This window comes from Uloborus diversus, chromosome 5, assembly GCF_026930045.1.
Source record: "Uloborus diversus isolate 005 chromosome 5, Udiv.v.3.1, whole genome shotgun sequence".
In the NCBI taxonomy this organism is placed as follows: Eukaryota; Metazoa; Arthropoda; class Arachnida; order Araneae; family Uloboridae; genus Uloborus; species Uloborus diversus.
This window is the reverse complement of record NC_072735.1, coordinates 157164185-157184533: the sequence shown is the minus strand read 5'-3', so window position 1 is coordinate 157184533 and position 20349 is coordinate 157164185. Positions and strand designations below refer to the sequence as shown.

At 35.1% G+C, this 20349-nt stretch overlaps 1 protein-coding gene across 1 annotated transcript in view; it reads right to left on the bottom strand.

The window, feature by feature from the left end:
- Positions 1-20349, bottom strand: part of LOC129223217 (tight junction protein ZO-1-like) — a 619137-nt gene that overhangs the window by 578231 nt on the left and 20557 nt on the right. The gene's annotated exons all lie outside the window — the stretch shown is intronic.

Here is a 20349-nt window from a genome sequence, read left to right as displayed (position 1 = left end):
GCTGCCTGAGATGTCTGCTCACGTGTTTAAGACTAAAATTTTACGAAACGTCCCCCCGGGTGAAGAAATCCAAACGCGTCCTTCTAACATCGCCAAAGATCGACTAAAATTAGCTTTTTGAAACTTCAACTCCGAAAAATTTCCGGGAGAGAGACTTAAATCCCATTCCTCTTCTTAACGTCCTCACTTGCGTTTTAGAGCTTTCAATACGGAAAAATTGCCTTTTACAGGGACCCTCAAGGGAGGGGCGATCGCTCCTCCCTTGTATCAGTCCTTGACTGGAACCGTTAAAAAATATAATTTCAAAATCAATAATATCAGTGATTAAAACTGAAATTTGTTTAATGAATGGAAACTATTTAAATTGTGGACAAAAAAAAATCTAAAACCATAACGTTCAAATTGCACAAATAGAAATGGAAATTTTAGGTTTTTTTTTTTTTTTTTTTTGAGTAGGGGGTAGAGTGGGTGATAAATAACGCATTTATCAATGAAAAAAAAGACATCCGGCAAAACCCAAAACGTCGAGTGTCTTTTCATCCAAACGCTATTTTTTTTTTTTCCACTGAAAAAGATCCTTGTAACCAAGATGTTTTCTATCGCACTCATGTTTTCTATCGATTTTTGTATTTTTAGATTTTTATTTTTTTTAATGTGTTTTATTATTTTATTTACTTACCAGTGGTACCCGCACGGCTCTGCCCGTAGTTGAAAATTAAAAGATCATTCGGTTCGCCTGTATATTTACAAATAATGGATGACGAATTTCTCGTCAATTGGCTATGTTCATTCGCTCTCCCATTCCACGTCATTCCACTCGGTACTCGGCCAACTTGCCGAGTACTCGGTACTCGGCGAAATTCTGATCAGATACTCGACCAATACCGAGTAGTTGCAAAAAATTGAATATTGTCCAAGACAAATACTAAAATTTATAATAAAAAAAAAAAAAAAAAAAAAAAAAGGAGCAAACATTATATTCTGCAATCATTTACAATTAAAATTTATAAATCAAATTTAAATTTTGAGAATAATGAAGTTTGTAATACTTCAATGGAATAAATCTTTATTTTAATGTCCCCAAAGTAAATAAAACTTTTTTATTAAAAATTATACAAAAAAGGTAAGTATGGAAAATATGGAATTTTTATATTAAAAATGTATTTTTGCTACAAACAAAAATTAGTTATAAAAATATAAAAATACCATGGCTTAAAAAATAAAAGGAAATAAAACAACGTTAAAAGCACAGTGCAGGAACACTGCAGTCACGTGTTTTGGCGTTACAAGGAATTCCTTTTTCAATGCACAAAATGGGAGCTCGTGGATTTAAAGGCATCCGACAAAAGTCGGATTTTTTTGTCGAATGTTTTTACATTCTTTAACTCACATGTTATGCACTGAAAAAGACGTTCCTTGTAACGGGGGGGGGGGCAGAAACACGTGTCTGCAGTGTTCCTGCACTTTTGTTTTATCTGCTTTTAAAAATTATTTATGCTTGGCAGACTAGAACTATAATTGATTGGTATGCAGTGAAACCCCTCCTAACAGACACCCCTCAAAGGCGGCGGACACCCCTCTTATGCAGTCAATTTTCAATTCCCCAGTTCCAATACAAATAACATTATTAAACCCCTGTCCTATGGACACCTCTCTGTTGCGGACAAAAAAAAATTGTCCTGTTAGTGTCCGTAATAGAGGGATTTTACTGTAATTTGTTTTAATTCCAACTTGATTATCATACCTTTTATTTATTTATTTATTTAAAAAAAATTGTAAAATTTTTGACACAAACAAAATTTTTTATGTAATGCATAGTTAAATTTCAGCAGGAATTTAGTTTTAAAAACTATTATATGGACAAGGAGGTCTATACTACTATTCCAATAAGTTCAAAATTCATCACAAGTGTGTCAGTGGTTCTACTTAAAACATAATTGGTACTCGGTAACTCGTACCTCGGTAAGGCCGAGTACTCGGTAATTCGGTACTCGGCCGAGTAGTGTAGGCCGAGTACTCGGTACTCGGCCAAAGTGCTACTCGGTACGTCTCTACTTGTTACTTTAAAGTGACTGGCAATCGTAAAAAAACCACAAATACCATACGAAATTTGAGTTTTTCCCTCACAGCAGCGGTAAATCGGTTTGAAATGTCTCTGAATTAGTTAATTTATTCCATTCTATAGTAAAGTGCTTGATAAAATGCTTTAAATAGAAGAATAGGGCCGAAAACAAGGTAAGAAAAGGTCAACCGGTCAAGTTGACAAAGCGTGATCGGAGATTAACAGTTAAAAAATACAGTGGGACCTCCATACATCGAAGTAGCAAATTTCCGGAAATAAATTCGATATATAGAAATTTTGATATATGGAAACGATCTTATTTTATCTTAAAAATATCCTAAAACATTAAAATAAAAGCTAATTTTCGTGAATGAAACCCAAATTATAATTTATACGAGTATCGGATTAAATGAAAGTTAATAATTAAAAAATTAACAGAATTTACATTTTTACGCCAACCATACATCTTCATATTCTTCGGCAATTCAACTTGATCGCAACATAAGAGGATTTTCGTTTTAACAATGTGATCGAGAGAAAAGTAAAAAATGAATCTACTTAACTTAAATGATTTTTACTGAAGCTAAGAAGACTAGAAATATAATCAACAAACAAAAGAGATAACTAGAAACTGATTTTACAGGTTTACTGGTTACAGCTAAGATTTTAAATAAACTTGAGGGAAATTAAGAACTTCAGAACGGAACAACGACTTAACTACACACCCTTCAACCTCAGATTTCTTATGAGTTCCGTAGCAACCTTTAGTGAGCGTAATTTTCTCCTCTAACCTTCATTTTTCATGAGACAAACAGTCTAAAGCGGAAAAAAAAATCTACGAATGTCTCGAAATTTTTTTCGATATATAGAGATTTTTTCGATATATAGAAACAATTTTTCTATATAATGAACATAGAAATTTGCTAGGATTTCGATATGTGGAAAATTTTGATACGTCGAAGTTCGATATATGGAGGTTCGACTGTATATGAAAAATATACATTTGAGTGCTGTAAAAGTTTCTGAAGAGTTAAATGAAAACTTTTACATTTAATTTTCACCTAAAATTGTTCGCCAAGTTCTCTCATTAGCCGAATTAAATGGAACCTCTTCACCCAGAAATTTTCTTGGCCGTGCGAAAAACAGAAAGCTTACCATTTTCGTCACAAAATCAATGATAAATAAGTATAAAACGTTTTGGAATTACTTCTTACTTACAGATAAAAATGAATTTAACATTTTTGGTTAAATTGTTGTTATAATTGTAAATGGAAGGAAAAATGAGGAACTTAATCTTAAGAACTTGGTTGAACCAGTTACTCAGGACGGTGAAAGTGTTCTTGTGTGAGGGTGCGTATCAGCTTCAGGACTTGGTAGTTTGGAAATTTTTCAATGAAATAATGAATCATGTTGTTCATTTAAATGTTTTTAAAAACCAATTTTAAACTCTTAGCCAAAAATTCGGTTTATCGGAAACAACTTTATTTTTTTATCAAGATTACGATAAAGAAGCACACGGTTTTTTAACGTTTACGTCTAGTGCCCCAAAAATTGTCCTAAAATTTAGAAAATACCCCTTCAACCTCCAGATTTGAACTTAATGTAACATACTTAGAGATATCTGGAGGCTAGATTACGAAAAATACGGCTTTGAAACGAAAATAGAGTTGGAAACAGTAAGACTCGAAGTGGTGGTTGAACACTTACTCAGAAATTACGCAAAAAAAAGAGAGAGAGGAGAGAGAGAGAGAATGAAATGTATTCCCAGGCGTTTAAAAAGTGTTGTTGATACTGCATGATATTCTACTAAAGAATAACTTAATAAAAAGTTAGATTATTCAATAATATATAGACATTTTTTAAAGTGTACGAAGATTTTTTGAGAGATAAAAATTTCCAGCACTTTTTGGTTTTTGATTTTTTAAAAAATTAAGTTTTAATCTTAAAAATAAAAAAAAAATTCATGTAGTTTTGCTGAAAATTGATCGTAGATCTTATAGTTAATTCCTTACCTAACCTACCTTCCTTACCTTACCTAATTCCGAAATATTAATTCTAACCAATGGATAGGGGTTAGTATTTCATTGAAAGTTCGTAGATGTACAAACACTTTTGGGAGCCACTGTATCTATATTTTTCTCTTACTTAAAAAATACCGTCACTAGATGGCAGCACTAAAAGCAATTCAATTTGACAAATCGGAAACAAAACTCAGGTCGACAAGCACTTTGCCTCAAAGGCAGGTAGACAGCTCGAAGATGTCCACGTTCGTATTATTCAGGGTGGTTTTAGGCAAAACGCGTTCTTTTTTTTCCATCACTCCCTTATTTCCTGTTCATTGTACGTCGGCTGAGTATACCTGTTCGGCAGCATTTTTCTCCCCCCAGCAGGGGCGGTTTGCCGTTAGAATATCAACATGGCACGGAGTAAATATCGTCTCCCAAGTTGTGTAATTGAGAGGAAAATGGAAATAAATACACTGCTGTCATTAATGCTTTTTATTCTCGCTCTCGCTGAAAGCCTCAAGTATTCGGGTCAACCGGTTTTGAGAAACTTGGCAAAATACATTTTTTCTCACAGGCAGGGGCAGTTTCTCCCAATGGACCAAGATTAGGCGTTCGTCAGGGCGGCAGATTTCAGCGGGCGGCAAAAGGGCCAAAAAAAAAAATAATAAATAAATAAAAAGTGAAAAGTAAATTAATGACAAAAATATGTAAGGATAAAAAATTTGAACAAGTCATTTATGTCAACTTAAAGCAGGGGCCAAGCATGTTTGAAGCTTACAAACAGAAAACATTTTTTTATTATTATTATTTGATAATATATTTCTTTTTGAACATTTAAAAAAAAAAAAAAAAAAAAAGCCAAGAAAATCTCAAAAATCACTACTAAGCATGATCGTAGCCAGAGTGGGGCAGGAAAGGGGCAATTGCTTCTCCCCAGATGAGACTCTTACTTTTCACTCTTCTCCCTAGTCACCAAAGAATATTCAAAAAATGTTTTTTTTTTTCTTTTTTGAGACTTCAATTTCAAAAAAAATTCTGAGGGAAAGTCGCTTACCTGTTCTTCATGAGTGCAAGTTAGGTGATGTGTTCAAGACGGAAAATATTTTGATCCCCCCCCCCCCCATATGCGTGCTTAAGGAAAAATTTATGAGTATAAATGTTGTAGATTTATTTAACCTTGGCAGTTTTAGAATATGTTTAAATCTGAATTTTAAGCTTGTCATTTCTAAAAACATGGAACCAGTTAAATTGTAGTATTTAAGCATTTTGATATTGTTGTTCCAAAAAATGTAAAAACCGCAAATAACGGGGGGGGGGGTCTGGGGTCTGGGGGCTCTCAACCAGATTTTTTTTTTAAATTGAAGTCCAAAAAACGCAATGGTAGGCCATTTTAGTAAAGTTCAGGGAAAGGAGGGGTTCAGGGACTCTCTTACATGAAATTTTTCAAACTGATGGTCTCAAAAGATTACAATATTGGGCGTTCTTTAAAAATATTGGCGAAAGAGTGGAGGGGGGGGGAGGGCCTGGTTCTTCCAAAATTGTAGCGTTGAAGGTTTTGAAATTGAAGCTTTAAAAATAAAATTTTACTCCATCTTTCATAACATATACACGCTTTTTGACTGCATTTGAAGGGATGGAGTTCAAGAACTCTACTTCGGTAATATTTCGAAATTGAAGTTCCAAAAACGCAATTTTAGACGATGTTGGCTGATGTTAGGGGTAAAAGCGCTTGGGGCTCACCGCCATTATTTCTTTGCCGATCATAAACATTTTTATTGTAGCAAGCTTGAGACATAAGATTTTCACGTTTGCAACAAAAATCAGTTCTGATCAGAAAGTCCACCCAAGATAGCACGAACAAACCAAAAAAGAAGGAAAGGTGGGGGAAGGTATGGGCGATTATGGTAACTGGCACCATTCCCCCACACAGTCTTCATTTGTAAAAGAATTCTTTTTTAGATAGCAGATGGTAAAGTTAGCAATAAAAAAACAGCTTCAGTGAAGTAGATGAGACTGACGCGCTGCCTACTGCGCTACCGAAGCCCCAGTGAAGTAGATATATTTTTTAAACGAGGAACACTATCCAGTATTGATTAAATTAAAGAAAAACAATAGGGGGAAGTGATTCCTCACCCCAGGGAGGGCCCCCGAATTATATCCTTCAAAAGGCAGTCAAATACAGCCTAAAGAAGCGTTTTAAATATTTCAGCATCAAAAATTTTTCGGAAGAGAACTCCCGAACCCATTCCTCTAAGATCACCACAAACGCCTTTAATTTGAGTTTTTAAGGCTTCAGTTTATAAAAAAAAAAATTTCAAGTACCCCCTTTACCTATATACGTGACGTATGAGAATTAAAAGTTTTAATACTTTAATTTCGGAAACTTTTGACAGACTCTTCCAACTCCCTTCCCACTTAAGTCATCCAATGATAGCCTAAAACAGACTTCTTAAAACTCCAGAAACGAAATTTTTTTCGGGCTGAACGGCGAAATAGCCCCCTATCCTTGTGTGAAGCAGGCACACTAAAGGCAGTGTAAGTTTGTTTAAGATTTATTTTTCTATTGAAAGAGCAACTCTCCTTTCCACATCGCCAAAGACAACTCAAAGTTTTAAGACTTCAATTACGAAAATGTTTCGAGAAAGACCCCCGAGTTCCCCAACTCTTAAATCACTCAAAAATAGCCAAAATAGTATTTCATCTATACTTCAGCATGGAGAAATTTTCGAAGGAGAGAGACCCCCCCCCCCCCCGAACTCTTTCGCCTAAGTTCACTAAATTTGACTTAAATTTACGGTTCCCCTTTTCATCAATGAAGTTTAAAGAATCTAATTTCTAACATTTATTGAGAGAAAGCCTTCGAATTCCTCCTTTTTAAGTCTCCCATAGATTACCTAAACCAGAGTTCTGAATACTGCTTTGAAAGGGGAGGGGGACCCCGAACCCCATCCTCTGCCGCTATGTTCATTAAAGATGGTCTAAAGTTCTGGTCTTTAGACTATCCCTCCATCGCTTTTGACCATCCATCCATCCATCAGACTCCTTTTAAGACATGTCAAAACTGCAGGAACAGTTGCCCATTGGTGTTTCAAACCAGCTTGAAATTTACCTCCGATTCTTTCCAGAATTTGAATGCTTATTGATATCTTCAAAATCCCTGAGAGTTCCCTTTTTATCTGGTATGGTGGACGCCCCTTGATGTGGGGTAAACATTTCATCCCGTCAGTAATCACTCTCAATCGGTGATTCAGATTCAACTCTAAGACAATTTAAGAGCACACATAATTTTCATTTATGCGTTTTGAAAAAAAAAAACAGCAAATGAGGGGGGAAAAAAACGAAAGGATGATCGAAAATAGAAAGTGAAAAATAGACGAAAGGCGATCAATCCGAAAAATTAACGAGAAACTCCGCGGTATGCTATGCAGTGAGTTAGAAATAACAGAGCTACCTAGAAAAAGTCAAACGGCGCGAGTCTAAAAGCCACTCCTCCAAAAGCTCGTTGCAAACAAAACAAGCCCATGGCAGAAAATCGATAGAATGTTGATGTAAATTCGTGGTTATAGAAACGTCCCGTTATATAAAAGCATGTCTTTCAAACACTCTTTTTTTTTTTTTAAAGTAAAAACTGAAGGACAGTCATCGAATTTCTTTCCGTCCCGACCTCTGTCTCGGAAATTTTGTCCAAGACATAAATCCGTCCTGAGACGGAAGGTCTTACACCCATGCTGTTCTTTTCTCTTCATTGACCAAAAGTATTCTTAAATGGTGTTTCGGTGATTTTAATTTCAAACGATTTCCGGTGATAGATTCCGAAGGGCCCTTTCTAAACGTCTCAACAATATAACTTAACATTGCGCTTTTTAAACTTCGATATCAAAAAATTTCTGAAACAGGTACTGAATTCTGACCATTTTTTTAACACCATCAAAGACGTTCAAAAATGTGTTTCTGAGGGCTTCATTCCCAAAAAGTTTTTTGAAGAGAGAGGATCTGAACCTTCCTCATTTCCTTACCATCACAAATCAACAAAGGTAATCTAAAATTGCGTTTTCAAAACTAATTTGTAAGGAGGAAAAACCTTTGACTTTACTAAAGATAACTTACAATTGACTTCATTTTTGAAAATTAACTTGGAGGGATGAATTGCAAACTCTCTTTCCCTTAATTTGACTAAAATTGCCTGAAAATGCGAATGTTGATATGAATTTTAAAAACTTGTTCCACTGCCATCTCTAACGCCACCAAAAGTTACTAAAACTCAGTTTTTAAAACTTACATTTGGAAAATTATCCGGGGGATATCCCCTCATTTCTGTCTTTCGTCTTATTCAAAGCGTTTAAGAACTTAAAACTTTTGGTACGTGTTTTTTCTTCAAAGCAACAATTTGCACATAACTCAGTGTTAAATACATTGAGTAAATTCAGTCATTTCTCTTTTAGTATATAGGAAATTGAAGCAAGATGGGTAAGAGCCACAGCATCAAGTTATTGCCTTTCCTCAAAAACTAGCACTGGGCGAAGGAGCAGCTAAAAACCATCATCTTGTTGTAGGGGAAGGTGGGGCACCTTGGGACATGGCCCATCTTGGGACACTATAAATTACAGCTTTAGTTTTGTAAACACAATTGAGGGTACAAGAGAATACCATAAATTTATTCCGATTAGTAAATCTATGCTTTTGGTATCTATTGTGTCTGCAAACATATCTAATCAGATTAAAGTGTCAGCTGTAGGGAAGAAAAAAATACAGGAACTCACGCTTGCAGCTAAATAAAATTATTAATGTATCAATTTTCAATATTATGCTAATTTCAACTTATATTGCTTGTGAGATAAATATTTATAATTCCTTTTTTTAAACTGATTTTTAAAAAAAAATATTTAGTACTTTATAATTATGAATGCAAATTGTTCGGTTTTGAGAAAAAAAGTCTACTTTATGTTTTCATCAAATGTCTAATATTGTTATAAAATGCAGATTTTTTTTTTAAATATTTTTTTAAATGCAGTAATATTTTTTTTTTAATTCTATTCTTCTAGATATAGTACAATTAATAAATGCATTATTTTTCTTTTTTATTATTGTCAAGTCTGAGGGGACGAACACAAGAATATGGGTATTCGAAAAAAAAAAAAAACATGCATATGCTTCCTTTAGGAGAAAAATGGCTGCCAAAATGGTCAAAATTGCGGTTTTTTTTTTTTTTTTTTTTTTTTTTTTTTTGGCTTTATGGGTTGTCTTTCATCTTAAATATTTCCAAGAAGGAGTGTGAAATCCAAATAATTTATTTTGTAGTTATTTATAGGTAACACCAGTAGACTACCACAAAGTGAGCAAACCATTTGTTTGTTACCCTTTTTTTTTAAATCAATGTCTCAATTTCAGCGAAATCGGCAAAATCAAATTTTTGTGGTAGCAACTTCTTAGAGTACTGTACCTTAACAGTTTTTATTTTAAACATTGTATTTTTTTTCTGAGTGCCTGGAGTGACTAGTTTTCATAGATAACAAACACTTCTATATTGCATGAGTAGAATTTTTAAGGAAAAAAAATATCATCAATTTCTTGGCATTTTGAGCTGGTGGACAAACTTCGAGGACTCGTATCTCAAACGAGCTGATGTGTGCATCACATGACTTCCTTTTACACCAATTTAATGCTATTTCCCTATTATTGCAATTTTAATGGGATTCTCTCTCTAACTCTTTAAATATCACTAGCAATGGCCACATTGAAAGCAGATTTAAAAAATAAAAAAAATCGCCAAATTTTTCGCCAAGTTGGCGACAAAACTTGGCAACCAAAAGACTGGCGATATATCGCCAAGTGACCGCCAAATTATAACACCACTTGAGTTTGCATCGAAATTAACAATGATTTCCCCCCAAAAAGGTGCAAAAGACCCCTTTAGAAACACCCGAATGCAACCAAAATAGGAGGTGCACAACTAGACCCCACTACGAGTCTATGTACCAAATTTCAACTTTCTAGGACATACCATTTTTGAGTTATGCGAGATACATACGCACATACGCACATACGCACATACATACAGACGTCACGAGAAAAGTCGTTGTAATTACCTCGGTGATGGTCAAAATGGATATTTCGCGTGTCTATACATTCTTAGGCACTTTTCCGCATGTGGTCGAATCGAAAAAAAAAACTCAACATTCATTTGGGGGTGAGCAAAATGGAAATTAAGGGCGATTTTTGAGTGAAAATTTTTTCGCGAATACAATACTTCCTTTTTTGTAAAAGGAAGTAAAAATAAGTGGAGCAAGAACCTAAACATTTGGACTCTTTCATGCCTCTATATCATCAATCTGTGTACCAAATTTAAAGAAAATCCGAGTCGGTCATGCAACACCCATTGGTTGAGTTGGAATGGAATCACTATTTGGAAATGTTTTCATACCATTCACAACAAATATTTAAACAATCTTTCTTTCTTCGTACGAAATTCATTTACTGTTCTTCAATTCTATCAAGAGTTCTGTGGGTAGGTAGCGTCACCTTTTCAAAAAAAACACTGTCGACTAAAAATAATTTGGTAAGGAAGGTCCCCACACCTTAATTTAGCAATACAAAGGCAAAAACAGTGTACTTCCGTTCGAAATCATAACGCCCAACAGTCAAGCACGAACTTCACTTTTTTTTTCCTCAGCTGGCTTCTGCGTAAGAGAAACCAGTCTCGTGGAATAAAACGAAAAGGGAAAAAAATAAATGGCGACAGCTGTGCGAGTTACGATGTTGTCACTCCAAGTGATTATTGTGATAAAATGGATGGGATCCTCAACCTTACAACGTTCAAGCGAAAAATGTGCAATTCAAGACTACCGACGAACTAAGCGTTGCAAGAAGCCTGGAGTAAATTAATCATGAAAACTAGAGACTACATATTAATCTACCTAAAGCATTTGTGGAGCTTGTTTTGGAAAAGGCGTTTAGGGGCTGTCCATAAATGTCACAGTTTTTTTCAACAATTGCCCCACACTTGTCACAAAAGTTCTGCACTTCATCTTACCCCTTCCCTCCCCTTGTCACAAGCTACACTTATTTTCCATAAGCAAATTTTCTATAAAAAAGGGTGATACCATACTTCTTGTAACTCCCACCCTCATTCTTGTCACAACCTGGCTCAATTTCGTGAAATCCCCCCCTCCCTTAAAGCGGAACTTCATTTGCGGACAGTCCCAAAGGGGGACAACAACATTTTCAAAAACTGACCATTCTATGGAAAAGATAGCAGAATATGTTTAACAAGGTTTATTACAGTGAATACAAGTTCCAAACAAAGTTTCGTCGCACTTGAAATAGATAAAACGAAATTCTTCCCCCCCCCCCTCCAAAGAGTTTAGTCACAAGTTTTGTGACAAAACAATCAAGGGGTTCCCAAACTTTCCAGATTCACGGTACCCTTTGAAGAATTCCATCTTCTCGCGGCACCCTCGTCTATCTGTGTTACACAATATAGTACATTAATAGGGCTCGACCGATGGCATTTTTTGGCCGATGGGCCGATACCGATTGCTGGCCGATTGTTCAAAGATGGCCGATGGCCGATTGTTTTCCTCCAAATGGCCGATTGCCGAAGGCAAAAAAAAAAAATAATAAATAAATAAATCTAACAGAAATAAATTGATAAGACTGTAATGGATTTAAAGGATCATTGATTCATTTCACTTTACTTCCTTTCTACGAGTAAGAAATTGTAATCACAAAAAAAAAATCAGATTTCGACCTAAATTTCTATTTTACAATCATCCAATTTAAAGTTCACAAGTTTTATCGGCACATCTGTACATGCATATGTACCTAAGAACATATAGAGGGCTGAAATATTCATTTTGAACGCCTCGTTAATTATCGCAAATTCTCCTGTGATGTCTTCATGCGCGTAAACTAGCGTCGCTCAAAAGCGTTATGAAATAGTAAGTTGAAAACTCATACGTACGTAGTATGATCTAAAAGTTCGAGGACAAGTTGTATAAAACCTTACCCTGAATAGTTCACATTACCGAAGTACATCTATTTACAAAATAGTCACTTAGAACGACTATGCACTTCTGCCAACGTTCGTATAGGTTTTATTAGAAGGACTCCTGGAAGACATTTACCGCAACCTCCTGTAAGACCTCTTGCACTGCTGCTTTAACTTCATCGTGGGGAAGAAGGCGACTTTCGTGTTGAGGATGCACGGTTTGATTGCTCAATACTCTGATGTGACAAACGAATAAAATAACGTTTCGTCGGACTTAGCTCTGTGTGACTTTTACCTGTTCCCAGCAAAAAAACATTTGCATGGACGCCGCTTTCTTCCGTCAGGAGAAGATAAAGCTGCATCACAGAAGGTAGCGAAAAATGGCTTCCAGGAGTATTTCCAAAATTTATACGAACACTGGCTGAAGTACATAGTCCCTCAAGGTGACCTTTTGAAGGTGGATGTGCTTCGATAAGGTGAACTATTCTGTAGAAGGTTTTATCCAGCTTGTCCCCCGAACTTTTGGATCGTACTACGTACAATCTATAGTTATGCTTCTCCTTTTTTGACTGCTGTATGATGGAAGGCAGAGAAAAACAGCCAAAAAAAAAAGAAAGAAAGAAGGAAAAAAAAGGAAGAAGAACAAAGAGACTGTTTAATAACCAATTGCTTTTTTTTTAATTGAACATATAACTAAGATTTCAGTAATATCGTAATTGTGTATGAATTTAGGTACACTAAACATAATTAAAAAACATTAAATTATGTGTTTAATCATTCAAAAAACAAATTAAGAATAAAACAATGAAACCGTCAACAAATTACGCAATTCAAGTGGAAAGATTGCACGTAGACATTTTTAGTCATCAAATTAATTAAAAAACGTAACAGATAATTTACAATATTAAATCACAATAGGAATATTTTTATACTTATTTAAAATTTATGAATAGAAAAGTTTGCATTTTTCATAAAAGTGACATAAATTTTTCAGAAAAACGAAATAGCCATGAAAAGAGAGAGGTTCTTAAAACGCAGCTACAATACAGGGGTCTGGCCAGAGGATATTTGGGTCCGTTAACGGACCCTTCACAAAAATCCGATCAACCAAAACGGACCTTTCACAAAATCCCGATCAAACAAAACGGACCCTTCACAAAATTATGATAAACAAGATCGGATCTTTCACAAATTGTTTATTGAAAGAGCAAAAGCAAAATAACGCATATTTCAGTGTATAAACCATAGTTCTGTGTATAAACCAATAATTTTTGGAGCCTTTTTTTAAGTCAAATTAGAGGGATCATATACTAAACCGGCTAATTTTGAAAAAAAAAAAAATATCGGCACTCTTGCGATGCTCCTGCAAGTGATAAGTAATTGCTACTGCCAAATAAATATAATGGTTGTTTGTTTTATCACAGGTAATTAGCAGCGGTGTTGTAATAAACTTTTCTGAAAAGGCATTGGTAAGCACTTTTCTCCCCGCTCATGATTTAATAAACAATAATAATATATATCTGCGAAATGAGCTTAGAACTGCGAAGGGATAGATAGTAAGGGTGGGGAAAAAATATGATCTCTTCAGATAGGGTTACCAACTTCAAAATTATCACCACTTAGCGTCTGGCGTTGAACCTTTATAATGACTTGATTAGAAAATATTCTTATCATTTTACCAGCTTGTCAATATTTGCGTTTTTGCGGTGCGGTGCGATGTTTAATTGTTATTTTGGGAGAAAATTATATGAGTTTTGATTTTTCGATGCTAACAAGGATGATTAATTTTAAATAAATGCTTTTAATTACCGTTTTTTTTTCTTTAGATGTCTACATTTTGAAAAATGCAATCTTTTAACATCCGATATGAGAATCATATTTTGTTCTTTTTCCAAGCTAACTTCGCTTTATTAGGATGCAAATAAATGAAAAGTCTCTTTATTTCTGTTGGAACTCTCATTTCAAGTTTTTAAAGCAAAATTCAATTTTCTGTTATGAGTCAAAAATTAAAATGCTGAATAGATGGTTTTTTTTTTTTTTATTTTTTTTATTTTTTTTTTTTTTTTTTTTTTTTTGCGTCAACTGTGTCCACAGATATTAATGAAATGTTTATCAAAGGACTCTAAAATGCAATTTTAAAATAATTTTATCAAAAATATTTCTTTTACAAGCCGTTTTTATACTTTTGATGCCTACACTTTGAGAATTGCGATCTCTTTGCATCCGCTATGGGAATCCGATTTTTCGAATTTTTGATGTTTATTACGTTTTGTTAAGAGATAAACAATTAAAATATCTCTTTATTTTTGTTAAAATCACGAAATTTATAAGTTTTAAACGAAATTCTGTGCTTTTTAAGAGTGTCTTGGGTCAAAAAGTTAAATGCTGAACCCTATTCTGAATTTTATTTTATTTATTTATTTTTTTTTTTTTTTTTTTTTTTTTTGTTACAGTTATTTTAAATACTGTACAGAAATATTTCTAGTATAATTTAACATAATGTAGAATGGTAGATAAATATTGATACTTGAGAGAGCGATGCCCCCCCCCCCCCCCCCACCCCGGCCAAATATCAGATAAGCACTCCAGAATGATTTTTTCGACATAGAAGAGTAAAAGACTCAACTTTAAGTTTAATTGATGCAGTTTGTGCCATCTCTAAATTGTAAAATTTCGTTTTAACAAAAAAAAAAAAAGATTTTTTTTTTTTTTTTTGCGAAATTATTTGGTTTTTCACAAAATTAATTCATTTTTCACAAAATTATTTGTTGATTTTTCAAAAAAAACGGACCTTGTGAAAAATCCTGGACAGACCCCTGCAATAAACAAACTCAATATTTACACCAAGTTTATAACAGAATACATATACTACTTGATCTGATGTTTGCACACGTAATATTGAAGAATTTGATTGCTTAATCTTTTATGAAGAACTACAAACACGTTCTAATTGAATTTTTCAATTTAACAGTAATTTTCTGAAATTTAAAAAATTGCATAATATAAAAACCTTGAAACTGTTCTATAACATATTATTAAAAATATAATGAAATCGAAAATAACTTATTCATTGATTTTATATAAATACATAAAAATAGTTACTTACAGCAGAAAAAAAAATCGATCGCGATGCAAAAAAGATGGCGCATTACGAAATATAGGTGATATAAGTATATAAGAAACACGTAAAATGACATTTCTTGATCAAAATAAGTAATCGCTAAATATTTAAGAAATGCTTGAAACGACGAGGGTGGGTTAAGGGGGTCACCCTCTGATTTTGGAGTAACTCACTACATTAAACTTCGGCCTCGTTTTTTTAGTACAGAACCGCTACCACCAACGCCTCGGAAGAGTTTCTGAATCTACTTCAGCACTATGAAGAAAAAATTCAAAAGTCCTTTGATTTCCGAATTCCACCATTCAAAATGTCTTTAATCAATTTCTTACATTAATGTTCTAAATTCTTCCTAAAAAATAGATAAAGCTTGAAAAAAAAAATTCTAATTTTATAAATGGTGTTAGTTTTAAACAACTCAGAAGTACAACTAGAGTTTAATTTCAGAAATTGAGGGAGTGGGAGGAGGGGCACGCAAGTGTTCTCAGAAATACAAAAAATAGTCGTAAAAAATAGAGTTTAAAATAATCATAAGCATTGAGCAGAAAAACCCTTTTAAAACTTGCAGCCGTGTTTGTTTTGACGTGCAATGGCGGATTTAAAATATAGCAAATCTTGCAATTGCACGAGAGGCCCCATAACCGTAGGGGCAACGTAGGAGTTACAAAAATGGTTATGATAAATGTTTTACAACTTCTGTGATAGAGAAATAGGGCCCCAAAATGTATTTCGACGGGCCCCAAACTTGTAGCTCCGCAGAAGCGAACCAGAAAAGACTGCATTACTGTGAATCATATTACAAATATCGAAAAATTACCATCAGTTCAACGGGAATCTAACAAAATGAAACAAAACCGGTTTCGCCATCTCATATTTGTTTCCACTGTCTCCAATTCGGCAATATATCACCAAATGATCGTCAGTCTGAGACGCTATATTAGTTTTGCATTTAAATAAGTAATTAATAGCCACAAAAAATGAGTAAATAGTCTTTTTAGAACACCCGATCGAAAACAAAAAGGGAAAAGTGCACAACTGGAACGTACGCGCACCGCACATGCGAAAATTTACCCTTCTACAGCTTACCATTTTTGAATTATGACTTATGAGAGATACATACGTACATCCAGCCGCAAGAAACAACGCAATAATTAACTTGTGTGGTACCTGAATGCAGTATTAAAAACTCTTTCAGCGGTGACAAAATAGAAATTCATACTGAAGTTTAAGTAAACAATTATATATGTGAACAATAACTCCCTTTACTTTGTATTAAAAAGTAAAACAACCAAGGTCCCTTTTTTTTTTCAAAAACATCGGCCGATTCCATCGGCTTTTCGGTGTTTTTTAAGGTCGATGGGCCGATGTTTCCTGCAAGTCAGCATCGGCCGCCGATGCCGATGGCTAAATTGTTGAACCATCGGCGCCGATGCATCGGTCGAGTCCTATACATTAATGCCAAGGATATTTCGCGGCATTCCTCAATTCTACCCGCGGCACCCACTTTGGGAACCCCTCCCCGACTCACGTGAAAAACACGGGAAAAATTTCTCCCATGCGATCTTTCTGAAATAAAATCTAAAAATAATAATTGAAACACAATGTTTTGAAACTGTTCGAAGTTATGGGAATTGACAAATTCCACGTACTTTTATGATGCTAACCCAGAGCTTTAACCGCTGGGCCAAAAGGACATCAAGGTTCGAGGACGAAGTTGGGTTATGTGCTCTCTAAATATCTACCAAAAAAATCTTATGAACAGTTGGCAGAAAACTTCTGCAGAAAAATGTGTTAAAATTCGTTATTCTAAAGTTCATTTACATATCGATAAACAGTCACTATTTCAAGAAGTGGCTGTTAATTTTAAAAAGTGGCCACTAACATAACTGAGTCTTTCGGCCACTGGGCTACTAACCGAATTTTTCAGTTTCACCTGTAGTAAGTCAGTAAGTGTTGAATAAAGATCTTTATTAAAAAATACTAATAATTATTCATGCGATATTTTTTACATTAATTTCGATTGTTTTTCACAAATTTCTTTTTTTTTCCCTTTAAGGGTTTCTGTACTTATGTGGTATAATTACAACAATTCAGTGGCGTATCCAGGTTTACTCCCCCTCCCCCCCTTTCATTGAAGAAAAATTAGGTTGATCATTAAACTTTTTCTCCCACATTTCAGGGGAAAAAAAATCATGCAGAGCAAACATGATATATAAAAATCATCGGAAGATCCCCCCCCCCCCCGGGAAAAAATCCTTCTGCAATAATTATTATATTTACCATTGCATTTCATTACTACTGTAAGTATATCATACCAAAAAATCTTATAACTAAAGAAACAGTTTTTCCATACCTAATTCAATCATCTCTCGATAACTCGAAGCCTTCTACAACTCGAGTATTATTTAATCTCGGAAATGTTTAATGTGTCTTAAACTTTTGAGAAGGCCGTTGGAACTGCTCATAGCTCGAAGGTTTTTAAGGTAACTTGGGACTTACGGGTTATCGACATTTTTTTTTTCTTGAGTAATCACGATTGCTAATTGTTTTCATTTGACCATCCCCTTGATGTTTGGTTCCTTTTTCAACCCCACTTCCTCTGCAGGCGCGACTCCTCCCGGTAGCCGCTGCTCCTGGTCGGTGGCGTCCATGTCCTATACACACAGGCACGCTCATACACACTCACACACATACACGCCTTTACACACATACACACACGCCAGGGTGCATATACACAGGTCTACGCACACACAAGCCCAGGGCCGGATTTAAGGGAGGGCAGGCGGGGCTACTGCCCCGGGGCCTCCACTACAAAGGGGCCCAACACAAAAAAAATTTTACAAAATATCCTAACTTTCACGGGTCGAAAATATCGGATATATACATAGATATCAGAATATTCGGATATATATCAAAATATCGGATATTTACGAAAATATGATCTTTTCGAACCTCTACTCTTTCGTTGCCCCGGGGCCTCCACACTTCCAAACACGGCCCTGCACAAGCCTACACATACACAACTATGCACACGTAACGCCCAAGAGGAGGGACAGGATCTTTCTAGAAACAAGCGAGTAGAGTAGTAGCCAATGAGTAGGGTCCTGTTGCAAATCGTGATTGCGAAACACATAATTTCAATTCAAAATTTCAGAATTCAAATTAATTTTGAAAATTCGAAAAAGTTTTTTTTTCCTTTGGGAAAAAAAACTCTCACCGGTTCGCGAAATTTTTTTATACATTTTTACCGGTCCGACGATCCAAAGAGATAGAGAAATCTTGATCTGGAGAACGTCCATATAAAATTTCACTACTCTGTATGCATAAGAACGCCCTCAAATGTGTAAATCCGCCATTGAGAAGTAATAAAAACCGGTGTTACAAGCAATGATTTACAACCGCCTTCGCGTATTGCATCGGAGGCGCGCAAGTGCCATTTCAATTAGCGTGGACTTCAACGGGACGTGAAGCGCGAAGGCGCAACAAAAGGCGCTCCGATCAAACAATTGATACAAACTTTCAGCTTGTTCTTTCCAACCTTGAACTGTTCCTCAGTTCATTTTCGCCCATTCCATTAACTGTACCCGTCGCGGTTCATTAATTCTCACGCCGAAGCTTCTGTGTGAACGTTAATTCCTTTTCGTCTTCATGAAATAAGACTGGGGTGCCCACTTGGGGTGGGGGGGGGGTCATAGCACAGACTGCGCCACTGAAATTTTTATGAGGGCTTTTTTTTATGAGTATTTTTCTTTTTGGGGGTTCTTGCTTATGGGGAGGGGGGTCTTCGCAATATTTGAGGGGTGCGCCCTTGCTCTTAGAGGTATGGGCTCCCCTGAATAAGAATTTAATAGTCAGTGGCGTACATAGACGTAGTCACAGGGAACAGCTGCCCCTCCCTAGAAGAGAGTCTCTTATCCCCAAGACTCTTATCCCTCCTACTAATGTCGCAGAAAGATAATTTTAAATTATATTTTTAGGACTTTAATTTCAAAAAATTTCTGGGGAGCTACATAACTGCGTTTTTTCTCTTATCTGACCATAAATAGCATATTTTTTTAGGGTGGGGGCGTACCAAGAAAAAAATTCAGGGTAGAGGGAGGATGGTTACATTTCGGAGGAGGAGTCCTCCAAAAGGGACTCATCGTTTTCTGTGGTCAAAAAGAGGAAATGTTCTGAGTTTCGGGGAAGGGGATATCCTCCCCGCCCCCCAGATTTGCCACGTAATACAGCTCTTACCACTCTGTAGTGATAGCTTTTAAGTCTTAGGTTCCATAACATTTTAGTTAAAATAGCAGAGCATTCGATTTTTTTTTTCTTTGTACAACCGTTATTTTTAATACATACAGTAAGAAATAAACGATACAAAGCAAAGATGTTTTTACGCCCTTTACACACTAAAAATCAGAAATATGCGTCAAAAATTTTGTCAAGTAGTATATTTTCAAGCGTTGTATTTTAAATAAAAAGTAAGCCTCGAGAAAAAATTAGTGGGAAATAGAATTTCTAAAATATTACACTTCAATGTCTTTTTATATTTAAAATTGAAAGTGTCAAGCATTGTAAACATTGGCGCACACAAGGGAGGGGTCCATGGGGTCCGGACCCCTCCCATAAGTCTTGGTTTTTTTCCCCGATTGATTTCGAATCTATGTATTTTCTACGTAAAATAATTTCAGAGGTAACAAAAATTTCAGTTCTAATAAATGAACAAATACAATCATTATGTTAAAGAATTTTTTTAAAACATTGCGCACTTTTCCCATTACGAATTGCTTATACGAAGCAGAATGGTGATTATAATTGAATACACTGTAATAACCATGTTTTTAGTTTTGTAATTACAGATTAAACTGAGATTCTATGAATTTCTACAACCATATGGTGCTTCAGCAACGATGAGTTTGCTTTGCTGAATCCATTTTTTATTATAAGAAATAATGCTAATTATTAACCCAATACTTTATTTTTTTATTGTTTATCGTTCTCGAGAATCGAAAAAATCAAGTCAATATGTTTAATGACGTATTAGGGTGTGAGATGAGAAAGAGGCTTTTGATCTTGAACCCTCCCCTTACAAAATTCCTGTGTGCGCCACTGATTGTAAATGTTAATTAGCAACGCATTACAGTACACATCTCTTTTTCTCTGACATCTACAAATTCATCCTCAGAAAGTT